The following is a 12466-nucleotide window of genomic DNA, read 5'->3' on the forward strand; positions in this document are numbered from 1 at the left end:
TGTTTTTGTTTTTGTTTGTTTGTTTTTTTGTTTTTAATAAAAAATTAATAATAATAATAATATAAGATAGTTCTGGAGAGTAGAGAACCATAGTTCTGGAGAGTAGAGAGAGACAATTCCAGAAGCCATTAGAACCATAGCACAGTAAACACTGTCACCCGATATCGTCAGACAAGACAGCTGCCGCAGAGTCTCGACAGAGAGAGAGAGAGAGAGAGAGAGGAATGAGCAATAAACAGAGAAGCGTCAAGCTGTTCTGTACCTTAGTATCAAAGGCGGTGTGGGAAGAGCAGAGACTCGACCTGGGCTCCATAACTCGGACCTTTGGGCTCGACCCATCAACTCTCAAGCTCAATGGTCACTTCATTAGTATAGGGGTTGATTTCATAGCCTCCTCAGTCACCTGGAACTCCCTTATTTCTTTCTTCTCTGTCAGAGGCTTCTCCACTGGGAAAAATCACCAAGACGCTCTTATTGTTGATGGCAAGCTTACCAAACTTGGCTCTAAGAGTAAGTTGTTCTTTTCTTTTCTCTTTACTTTTAAAGGGTTTCTCAGAGTTTATGGGAGAATGAAAGAAAAATTGGTATTTATTATATTTTGCTTGGCTTTTCTTTTAACCTGTAGGCTGGACTTGGAATATATAGTTAATGTTATATGTTTATTTAAATTTTATTGGAAATAAAGGTAATGGTTGCATTATGCTCTGTTGGGTTTCTTCAAAAAATCTGAAAAAGTGAAATAAACCTCTGTTATTTATTTTTTTTGATAGGAAAACCTCTGTTATTTGTTTTGATTTTGAGATTTTTTTTCTCTCCAAAATATATTGTTGGTCCTAAAATTTAAAACGTTTTCTTTTAGTCCCTTATATGACTTGACCAAACTAAAAACTGACCCATCATTGCCCCATTAGACACATAGGGGACTAAAAAGTTTGTCAGAAGACTAAAATCAATTCCTTTTAAATTTTTAGGGAGCAAAAGCAGTCACTTCAAACTTTCATGGTGAGACTATCTGGGAAGGGTTGAGTTGTTTGTGATATTAACTTGTAATATAATGTTGTAGCACTATTGCAAGAAGGATTGGGTCACATCACAAATGGTTTCAGAAATTTATCCAAAAAATTGAATGATGCTGTCCAATGGTGTGCACAATGCTATACAATATATAGAATGTTGTACACAGTCTTTCCCTAGTGTGATTTGATCACTCGGTTCTTTCATTAAGATATGCTTATGGTTTTTCCAGGGGTGTGTGACCCTCAAGATGCTGTTAATGGAAGTTACTATGTAGCAGCAGATGAAGTTGATGGTGATAGTACAAGGCCACAAGCTGAAGATTTCAACTTGGTGAAGAATAAAAGGTTGAAGGAAAGGGACACAGGTAAACATTTGGATGTCATTGTGATAAATTGATAATGTTTTGGAAAATTATAATTTCCTAAGCTGCTTTCATTCCATGATCATTTTTTAACTCTAGCCATACTATACCATATTTGGAATTGATGTTGCAATTTTGGGAATTTTAGTCATGTGTAGTGAAGAAACGTATATTTAAAGAAAACAATAAAAAGAATTTGTGTGCTTGTTTAACAGGTTGTGATAATTAAGGACGATTATAAGAAATGTCTTCAAGTCGTATGTCAATTTGGAATGCTCTTGATAATGAAAGATTGGCATAACATTATGGCTTAGAAAATATGCTTTCTGAAACTAACAAACCTGTGGTTGGCTCTTTCAGGAGGCGAAGCTCTCCATGGCCTGAGCTCCAAGAGAAAGCAGTTGTTGGAAGATGTAAGCCTACTCAAGAAGTTAAAGATAAATGAAACTGAGTCAGGTACATTGACTAGACATGTGACTTAAAATTCATCTGTATATATTAGTTTTATACCATTTGTTACTCTTGCTTGAAGTCATCAACTATATGTAATATTTCTCCTTTCCTCCAAAGACATGGAAGCCAGGTGGTCCCTGTTGGATTTGGGTTGAATATTTCTGCTTAGATGAAAGCATTATCTCTCCCTTGTATCTCAATGGCTACCCACATGATCTCACCTTTGCTTAATTTGGCTCATGTTGGAATTTCTTGTTTTTTGGAATAGAGCTTGGGTTTAACTAAATGGCCTATCCTCATAATACTGACCTGACTAACAATTTAATGACCAGTATCTTTCTAAATGTCCAACCAATTGTCCCCTTCCCCAGATACAAAAGATTTGTTTTGTGTTTTGTTTACCGTGCAAACTAATTGTAAATGATACTATTTGGGCCTTTTTGCAGATATTCAAGGAAGAGGAAATGACCTCCCAAAAACCTTTGTACACACCCAATTTACATGCAGTTTATATGAGTAAGAATTTGATGCGGATGCAAGGAGATGAGACAATTGAAGCTTCTCCTTGCAAGAGGATGACATGAGGCTTCTTTTTGTTTCTTTCTCTTTCGTTCTCTTCCATGGTTTCACCCCCTTATAAGTTTCTTTTTTCTTTACTTCTAGTCTCCTGATAGATTGTCAACTTGTAAATGGTTTTAGATGAGGATATAAGCGTAGTAAGTTTGTAAAATCTTGTAATTTAATTGCCTTTGATACAAATATAAGGCTTTTGCTACATATATATTGCTTGAAAGGTCTTGTAATTTAATGGCCATTGTTACAAATAAATGTTTGTGATCTACTAACAATTGATTTTCAGCAATTTAGAACATGATTTGATTTTCATTCTCTTTGCACACATGAAATCATCTTGGGATTCTAGTTTATGGGTTATTTCCTTTGGTCACTAGCAATAAATAAATTCCTATACTGGGTTGAGTTTCTCTGTGTAGTATATTTTCTTTTTTTTCTTTTTGCACATTACACAAACAGAAACATCTTTGGTATGACTCTACTTATGAAAATAATATTCATATTTTAATGTCTTTTCTGCTTGAGACTCCATGAGTTCAGCCGGGGATGTTGAAATCAGTTCAATTAGGTAAAAATTGTTTGGACAACTTGATCTTGGTGATTACCATTTGTACTGTATATGAAATTATTTGGCAATAAATAACCATACCTAAACTTGGCTTTATAAGTTGGTTAGTAATTCAGAACAAACTCGATTGAAATAAGACAGGCAGCTTGAAGAGTCATTACAACTTGTCGTGTATAAATAATCTGTGTTCCCTCAGCACTACAAATAACCAGGGGAAGTTATGCATCATCCCTTCATGGCATGAGTCACATACGATTGTGGGACTAAAACTATGAGAGTAAGGATTCATGTCGGATGTATAAGATAATTGTAAGATAAACATACATGTGAAGGCAAAATCTGTGTTTTAGTGCAAAACTTGGTAGAGTCACACATTAATGAGTATGGATGGAGAAGCGTATCAAGTAGTAGGGTAATCAATTATTCAATTTCACACTGAACCAAGTTGTGCAGCTTATAAAACGTTCAAGCCAAAGTAACCACTTGGCCGGATATTTCTGATACCTCACGCAATAGACTTGTAAGTTTTCTGGGGCTTAAAGGAATCTAAAGCATGGTTCCGATTTTAGTTGTAGTTTGTGGCGGGCTGAGACTGCCTTCTGTTTTCAAAAAGAACACTGGTATGTCCAAAGAGGGAAGAATAAGGGAAAGACAAAAAGAAAGGGAATTTCTGTATAATAAATTTTGAATCTGATAGTGCAAATAAGAATGCAGGAAAGAAGAAAAGTACACCATAGGCAAGTTTGATTGGCCTCGCCTAGTTTCCAGTTGCAAACTCAAAACTGTTGAATAGTGATTAACAGGGAAATGAAGGATGAAGGTAATTAATATTTAAAGAAGTCAGTAAATAAGTCAATTCATTTAAGATGATTCTTAGCAAAGGGTGTACCCTACACATAAAACTAGGATGTTAGTTTTGGGTTAGAGGCTCATATTGTACATACTCATTGGCACATAGTGTACATTGAAATATCTAGTTGGCTTGCTAATGTCATTCAGAGTAGTATTGCCAAAAAACAGCCACACCAGCCACTATTAAGACTTTTAGTATAAGTTTTGAACTGATGAAGGATGATGAAGTTGAGGGAGACTGAGGGGGTTCCCATTCCTTTCCTCTAAGCTTGGTAGACAACCGGGATAGCAGCTGAGGAAGCCGACCAGCTTTCTTGGAAGCTGCAAGCAGGATAATAAAAGGCAAACGTTAGAAGCAGGGAAACAGCAAGCCAGCTAAATTGCAGGATATATATCAAAGACACATGGATAGCTGTTATTATGATTGGTACTGTGTTGCTCCCTCTTTTTTTATTTATTTATTTTTTTTTTTGATGATGAGGAATCCCCCTGAAGGTATGGGCCAGTAGGACCACCCTTGAGGGGCAAACCCCGGATGCCTACACACCCCAGTAAGCAGGCATCGGGTAAATCATGAAATGCCTCAACTAGGAATCGAACCAAGTTTACACTCTCCCTTACTGTCGAGGCACCCTAGGTGAGGGTAGTACTGTGTTGCTTACTAATTATTCTACAAACTTGTTTGATCACAAATGAGTCAATGATTTAAACTGATAGACCCTTTAATAATAAACCAAGAGAGACTTAACTCTGTTTTTCAGAATTCTTTCCTCTTCGCCAACACGTCTTCGAAGTACATTGAGCAAAGATCCAAAATATAATGCAAACACCGTGCATGTAATTGTGATGACATTGTAAGGCATACTAAAATCAGGAGTTGTCAATGGTACAAGTAATACTTCTGTGTAAGACAGAACTGGGCTCTTTTCCTGCACCGCAGACTCAGATAATAGATCAGATGAATAGGCAAAATTTAAAGCATAAATACAACTAATGAACTGATGGCATGCAAGGAGTAGATAGTACCTGAAATTTAGACAACATGGGTGACTTGTTTGAAGAGTTATCTTCAAGATAATGCATGTTTGTCTGGAAATTTGGAAAGATTATTACAGCTGATGGAATGTCAAAACCCTGATTAGCATCTGGAGGATATTCATCGATGTGCAAAAATCCCTATTCAGACATAATAAAGAAGTAAGCAAGAATATCAACAAATTATAATGAGGAGCTAAATGCACACTCAAGTTTGGCATAGAGTAATCTCTCTCTTTCTCTCTCCTTCCTCTTTTTTTTTTTGTGGCCTTTTGGACCCAACCCTGGGGAGTAAACTACATATACACAACCCCACCTGCCAAGACTATGTATCAGGTAATTCAAGGGAACTCCTAGTAGGGATTGAACTCAAGATATTTGGGTTTACTGCTCATCCCAAGCCTCCAACCACTAGGCTGCACCTTGATAGATAACTTTGGCATAGAGTAATCTCAAAGTAAGAATTATAGTAAGGTAGCTCCAATAACAATGCACTAAGGTCTCGTCTAATAAATAGGCTCAAAGTAACATTGAGGCAATAAGGTTCCCCAATCTAAGTGGCCCAAATTGCAAAAGAAAGCAATGCTTCATGAAGAAAGGAACATTTCTAAAAATAAATAGAACTTAAGAAAAGAAGGTGCATTCAAAGTGAACTACATGGGTTTCCTTTTCAATTTTGTTGAAAGGCCAGCATAGTGTTCCTAAATATTATCATCTTCACCTTCATCAAAACCAGCATATGCTTGCCTTTTTATATCTATAATATACTTTTCTATATATACATAATTAATGTATGATCATTACTTTGACAAGTTAAATATTATTTAGGCCCCTCAAATTTGGAAAAATTGTTAAGTCCATATACAGTGCCAAACTTAGAACTTCTAAGACAAGATGATGCAAATTTTCATCAAGTTTCAAGTAAATAAGCACAAATTCTAGTTAAACTAATTGAAGCATTAAAAAAGGACCAAGTATGGAAGATTAGTCCTAGTCATTATAACACATGAAATGAGAGACTGCTTTTGTATGGCAATGAGATTGAATGAGTAAAAAAAATATTACCTGTTAAATTTCAATGATTGATTTCTTTAAACAGAGCCCTCTCAAGTATACTAAACAGATATTGCAGTTTGAATGCACTGTTGATATCGGTCCAATATTCAAATGAGTTGAGTAAAATTTACAGTCAGATATGTTTGAATATTGTTAATGATGTCAGATATCCACAATAGAATATTTAATTTACTTTTTGGGGAGCTGAGAGTGTAAACGAGCTGAGCAAAGAATTTAAAATTTCAGGATTGTTCATTTAGTTTTACTTCAAACATGAGCTAACTTTGAGCTAATCACCAAACTATATTATATGTTCAAGCTTGGTTCATTTAATTGTTGAACAAGCTCAAGCTTGTTTAGGAGCTACTTGATTAACTCAATTTTTTTCATATTGAGTAAACACTACAACTATAATTATTTTACCCATTCACAAATCTATGATAATAATTAATAACTAAATTATAGTGGAAATTATTTTATACATGTATTCATTATAAAGGTTGTACACAATGCACAAAACTCCCACTTATACACGTATAAATATAAATATATATCATTTATACTTAAATCCTATGATGCATTGACATGGACACGGATACGGCGATACGACAATTTTTGAAAAATAAGGACACAACACTGCGTGGACACGGCAATTAAATAATTAATTAAATTTTATTTTTAGGCATATTTTTAAATATTTTTAGACATAAAATATGTTTATGTCTAGATATAAAATATTTTTTCACAATAGTTACATCTGAAAGTAACATTCCCACCACCAACAGTTGCTTTTTCTAACTTAGTAACATATTTCCATAGAGAAGCAGCTGACTCAGTTGATTTTTCACTTTCAGTATTCATTTTAGTAAAATCACCTACAATATTTAACTTTAATAAATAAATAAAACTATAGCAGGACACACAAAAACTATAGCAATAACAACATTATATATGACAGTAACATCTAACAACATTATAATTTTTAAAAGTAACCCATTCACCCAAATGGCCAAATATCTGGAAAAAAAAATAAAAAATAAAAAAATAAAAAAAATAAAAAGAAGAAGAAGAAGAAGACAGAGAGAAGCTTAGAGTCAAAAGAGGTCGTCCTTGACCTATTGTCCACGCCGAGAGAGAGAGAGAGATCGGAAGGGACAGAGAGAAGCGTTGACGTCTATGGAGCTCGCCGATCGGCCCGATCTAGCTCCAGCGAGGGACAGAGGGCAGCGGCAAAGGTCAAAGACTCAGAGGGAGTGTGGGTTGAGAAGTGAGAATGAGATGTGGGTTTCAGTCTAATGACTTCTTAGACTCTAATGTTTTAGGGTATATCACAAAATCAATGGTATTGGTATGTCCATTTGTCAAAATCTGTGATCTTTTTTTTTTTTTTTTCCACTGCTGGCGTGTCGAACTCGTCGGAGCCGCGTCGGCACCGTGTTGGAGAAACGAAAAAAAAAGAGACACTGCTTGGACACCGAAGTCCGGCAACTCGTACCGATTTCGGTGTCCGACACATCGCCAAAAATGCCGTGTCGGTGCAACCTAGCTTAAATCAAGACTCAAACTCACAAGCTTTTAATAAAGTAACATTTTTTTCGATAGATAAAAAAAAAATAATAATAAATAAATAAAAAAATTTCAAGCTGAGCCAGAGCTGTTAGTAAATAGGTCAGTTCATTTACAGCCCTAGGTGGTTGATGAAAGTTCAAACCAGTGAATTTGACAACCTATATTTATAAATAACATTATCAACTTTGTCCATTTTTAAGCTACGAAGTCATTTCAATGAATTAGCAGGATTCACTATTAGAGTCACTATATTGACATCCTATGCAAGACATGACATAATTGGCAGTGTTTCACTCTAAGATACAAAGTTATTCATTTATGAAACCTTAGAAAATGGTGTTGTGCATCTGATCAAAGAAGATCAGTGATTCAATCAGACAATACCAGAGCTTAGATTCAGAAGAAGTTTTTTATCAAATAAATGAAATCCCAAAAAAAAAAAAAAAAAAAAAGTGAAGAATAGGTGTAGCAACTGGTATGATTTTGTCTCTTCGTGATAGGTATCATAAGATCTAGAATGATTTTTATTGTCTTTACATGCTATCAGTTGTTAGATTGCATCAAATTATGTTTAAGCCTAATATTTATTTTTCATTGGAATTTTCTTTTGCAGTCTTCAGACCTTTAAGGATAACCTTGCAACACGTCAAGTATGTATTTATATCTATCAGTAGTACTTTTGACAAAAATGTAGATTGCTTTTTATTTTTTATGACTGGGAATTCCTTTCCACAGAGTTGGCTTGCAATTGTTATTTTATTGTATAAGTAAACTAAAGAATCTTTTAAATGCAGTATTTGGAATGGAGGGAATGTGAATATGATCAAAAGACACTTGTAAACTTCTACAAGGTAAGATTTTGATGTGATTTACAACCGTTGTCTCTTGGCTAGAGTTGTCATTGTCATCTTTTCTTGTTTTCCATGCCTGTATGTTTTGTTCATTCTTGTTTTTTATTTATTTCTTATTTCCTATATGTGTGCTGTCTACACTCCAAGAAGAAGATTCCTTGCAGGCTACTTTAACAGGAGTTATAGTGTAAGTTGTCTTGTTATGTGCTTTAATTGTCATATCTTTCTTTTGTGGGAAAAAATATTAATGTATGGAATCTGCAATGGTATAATGACATCATATTTGACATCATATTTGATATAATGACATCAAATATTTATTTATTACGGTGTTAAAATGATATTAACTATTTTCATTATCATATTTGGTTATAAGTTTTTTGGTTAATTTTTTTTCTTTCTTTTTGTATCTATTGGTGTTCGAAAAAGTACCTTTTTATTTTTATTTTTTATGAACAAGAAGGGGGCAGGAGTGACCATTGTGACTCACTCCCTAGGTGTGACCATAGGGGCATCCTCCACTATAGAATATTAGATTGAGTTGTAATTACTATGGTTGGGGTGACCATAGACCTCACCCTAACCCAACGAGAGAGCTAGTAAATTAGAGGTTTGCTACAAGAGGCAACCCCACTCCCCGCTAAGGTTCGAATGTGGGACCTCAAGATAGCGATCACACACCTTGACCACTAAGTTACCCCTCTCGGTGATACCAAAAATACCTTTTTGAAATCTTGGAGAGGAATATAGTCTTATACATCATGGGTTGACATATAAATTTAAGCTTTGAGCATCTTTTGTTTTCAATATTCTCAACGTTATTTATCAAAAATAAAATATTTTTTTACATTCGTTTATATCGATTATTTTACACGAATATATAATTGATATTGAAATGTTTATATATCAGAAGTGAATGAAAAAATATATGTGAGAGAATAAATGCCTCTATATAGAACTCTCCCATTGTTGAAAGAAAAAAGTCCAACTTGATTAAAAAATAGTAATAATATATATAAACTTTCAACTTTGCTTGCCTTGTGGTTGGCTTATTGCTGCCAATGGCAAAGTAACGCACCCACTACACTAGTAGACCAGCATGAGATTGTGGCCAATTGGCCATGCATGAGATTGCTTGCCTTGTGGTTGGCTTATTACTACATTCTTTATTTGATTCTTTCTTTTTTCTTCATTTTATAATTCGAATTTCTGAAAAAGAACTTTTATTTTTGGAAAAAAAAAATTTAACATATACAAACAGTTCGTATTTTATCTTGAAGAACTAACTTAACTTATTCTTTGTTCTTTTTTTTTTTTTTTTTTTTTTGGTTGGCTTTGGAAGGGATGCAACAATCCCCCGAATTTGCTAATGAGCTATTAAGGGCACTAAGAGGAACAAAGGACTGGAGATTTTATATCACAAAATGTGAGCTTCACTATTTCTGGTGTCGCATGTACCTCAATTCTACAGACTATTTTGTTAAGTGCTTCCACCAATAAGTTGTCTTTGACTCAGGAGGAAGTAGAATGCTATGCCACTTTGATCATGGAAGTGCTTGACACTGAAAACCTCGGCTACATTGAGGTACCATTTTAACCTCACTCTTTAACTTAATAATCTAAGAGACCCTCTTAATTGATATGTTGAGCTATTCTAATAGTTGGGATAAAGATAGAATAAACAAAACACATGATATATAATTTTTGGACCCCCATGATCTGATTTCTCCTTTGTCTTGCTTTTTGTTACACCAACTCTATAACCATGCTAATTTATCATTATGGCATCTCATTGTGTCAAATAAAGGGTTGGAATGTGCTTAAATTACATTCATACATACATGTAAAACTCAAATGGCACTGTCCTCCTACAGAATGGGGTGGAGGGCATTGTGTTGGGTTTAAAACCCATAGAATGCACATGTAACTTACTAATCTCTATGCGTGCATGTGTGTGTATGAAGTTGAGTCACCATGTATTAATTTTATAATTTTATCATGTAAAAGGCACTGATACAATAATGTCCCTTGTTCCTATTACTTTTGGACAAGATGAATCCCATTTTCTTTTAACTTGTTCACAAATATGTGTCCCAAAAGTTCTCTTTTTTCATAGTTGTAATGGAACTTCCTAGTTATCAAAACTAAGACAATTACTTAGGGAAGATTCTCCTTCATGAGCTTAAAGGAGATGGCAAAAAAAATTAACCAAGATTGAGTCTTCATTGTATTGATCACATAACAATATTTTGCTTTTGCAAGTTGCAATAACCATGATCCATTTATGAGGAATATGTGGTTTTTCAAAAGATGACATAATTATACTAGGCAAGGCAAAAAACTGATAGTGTAGGTTGAGAGAACCACAAATTTTATCTAAAGTGCACTTTGAGTTAATTGCCCTCCTCTCTTGCATTTTATCTTTGCAAGATCAAAACTGTATAATGAGGGCTTGGTTTATGGTGATTGTACTCAGGTGTGGAGGTCCTTTTTAAGCCATCTGGGCTAGGAAAAAAAAGAAGAAAAATGGGCTATAGCCGCGTTTTTAAACGCGGCTATAGCTTTCACCTATAGTTGTCAACAAGGGTCCTATGGCCACACTTTTTAAACGCGGCCTAAGGTTGTGGTCTTGGGCTGCGTTTAAAACGCAGCCCAAGACCACAACCTTAGGCCGCGTTTAAAACGGGGCTATAGGACCTGGTCTTGGGCCGCGGTTAAAAAGTGTGGCCATAGGACCGTCAGTCCTATAGTCACAGGTTTTAGGCCACATAAGAAAGCGCGGCCTAAAAAAACGCGACTATAGGCTATAGCCACGTTTTTTTGACATATAGCCGCGTTTTAAAAACGTGGCCATAGAACCTTTTTTTTGTAGTGAACTCTAAAGTTAAAGCTGCTGATTTCACAGCACAAGGAAATTTTAGGACCAGGCCATCACCCCAGGCGATACCTTGTCTTCAGAAGGTGAAATATGCATCTTTTCTACAACATTAGTGATAGCCTCAGGTTGTCCATCAACAAAAACCTGTAGAGTATGATAATAGACCTTAATATACCAAGGCACAACTTGAAAAATGTCGGCTTGCAACTTACAACTTTCTTCACCAATATTAACACTCAGGAACCCTTCCTCCAAATCTGTGGATATAAAAGATATTGCAATAGTGCCCCTTTGATTCCCACTACCCATTAAGAACCCACTAGAGTGTAATGGTGCTCGTGGACATGACCAAACTACAGGAAACTTCCATGTAAGGCCTAAATCAAATGGCTCAAAGACACTGTACCTCTCAATTGAATATTCATAAAGAACAGATGAGCTCTTCCTATGCAAGCTATTTACTTCTTTAAACATCTTGTCTGGCCTAACAGACAATTCAAAACTAGGGTTATCCTCCAACCCTCCAGAGCCTACATTAACATGATCAGGCCCAGTTATCGTGTTGTCCTTCTGCAGATTCTCAAGCTCAGTGACTAAGCCTCTCTCAAGTTGAAGGTAAACATTACTAGTCTTTGCGAGAACGCATCTTCCTGTGACTTTCCTCCCAAAAATTGAACTCAAAGACCAGCTTGGTTGCAATTTTGTCTCACTCAAAAAAGTTTTACTCGTTTTGTGACTGTTAGGCTGAAGAACAACTATAAGAGCTTGTTCAAGTGCAACCGTTGAGAATGATAAAATCCTCTATATATGGAAGGTGTCCAATAAGGCAGAAAGCCCAGCTTTGTCTCGACATGGAAGTAGCTTCAACCAGGGAGTTAGGTTCTAGGTGCAAACAGCCTCACAGGGTAATGTACCATACCTCAGACCGCCTGAAGATGGGTGAAAGCCCCATTCGTGAACAGAATAAGTTGTAGAAGACACTAGGAAGTTTATGGAAGCACAAAAAAGACCTGAAAGAGTATGGGTTAAATTCTTCCAGAAAGCATCAACCTGATCCTTAGGGACATCAAAGACAGCCCACAACTCTACTCCAGGAGGCTTTGCATTGCTACTTGAGATGGGGTCAAATCCACCCCAGCGATCATAGTTCCATCGGCCTTGTGTGAAAGATAATTCCATTTCCTTAACGTGAAATTTCTGAACCTGCCCAAGCAATACTATTTCAGGAGTTATTTAGAATATTCAGCGTATTA

General features: G+C 35.5%; 3 long non-coding RNA genes and 1 pseudogene across 3 annotated transcripts; 2 read left to right on the top strand and 2 right to left on the bottom strand.

The window, feature by feature from the left end:
* Positions 1–283: 283 nt before the first annotated feature.
* On the top strand, positions 284–2689 carry LOC115960399. Its single transcript, XR_004085179.1, has 4 exons — positions 284–510; positions 1247–1381; positions 1739–1834; positions 2278–2689. It is a non-coding gene; the product is annotated as an uncharacterized LOC115960399 (long non-coding RNA).
* Positions 2690–4590: 1901 nt separating this feature from the next.
* On the bottom strand, positions 4591–5004 carry LOC115960397. Its single transcript, XR_004085177.1, has 2 exons — positions 4851–5004; positions 4591–4753 (listed from the first exon to the last, which is right to left on the bottom strand). It is a non-coding gene; the product is annotated as an uncharacterized LOC115960397 (long non-coding RNA).
* A 3091-nt stretch (positions 5005–8095) lies between these two features.
* Positions 8096–10416, top strand: LOC115960398. Its single transcript, XR_004085178.1, has 3 exons — positions 8096–8134; positions 8279–8335; positions 9678–10416. It is a non-coding gene; the product is annotated as an uncharacterized LOC115960398 (long non-coding RNA).
* Positions 10417–11252: 836 nt separating this feature from the next.
* LOC115962020 lies at positions 11253–12446 on the bottom strand (annotated as a pseudogene).
* Between the last annotated feature and the right edge of the window lie 20 nt (positions 12447–12466).

This window comes from Quercus lobata, chromosome 9 (assembly GCF_001633185.2).
Source record: "Quercus lobata isolate SW786 chromosome 9, ValleyOak3.0 Primary Assembly, whole genome shotgun sequence".
In the NCBI taxonomy this organism is placed as follows: Eukaryota; Viridiplantae; Streptophyta; class Magnoliopsida; order Fagales; family Fagaceae; genus Quercus; species Quercus lobata.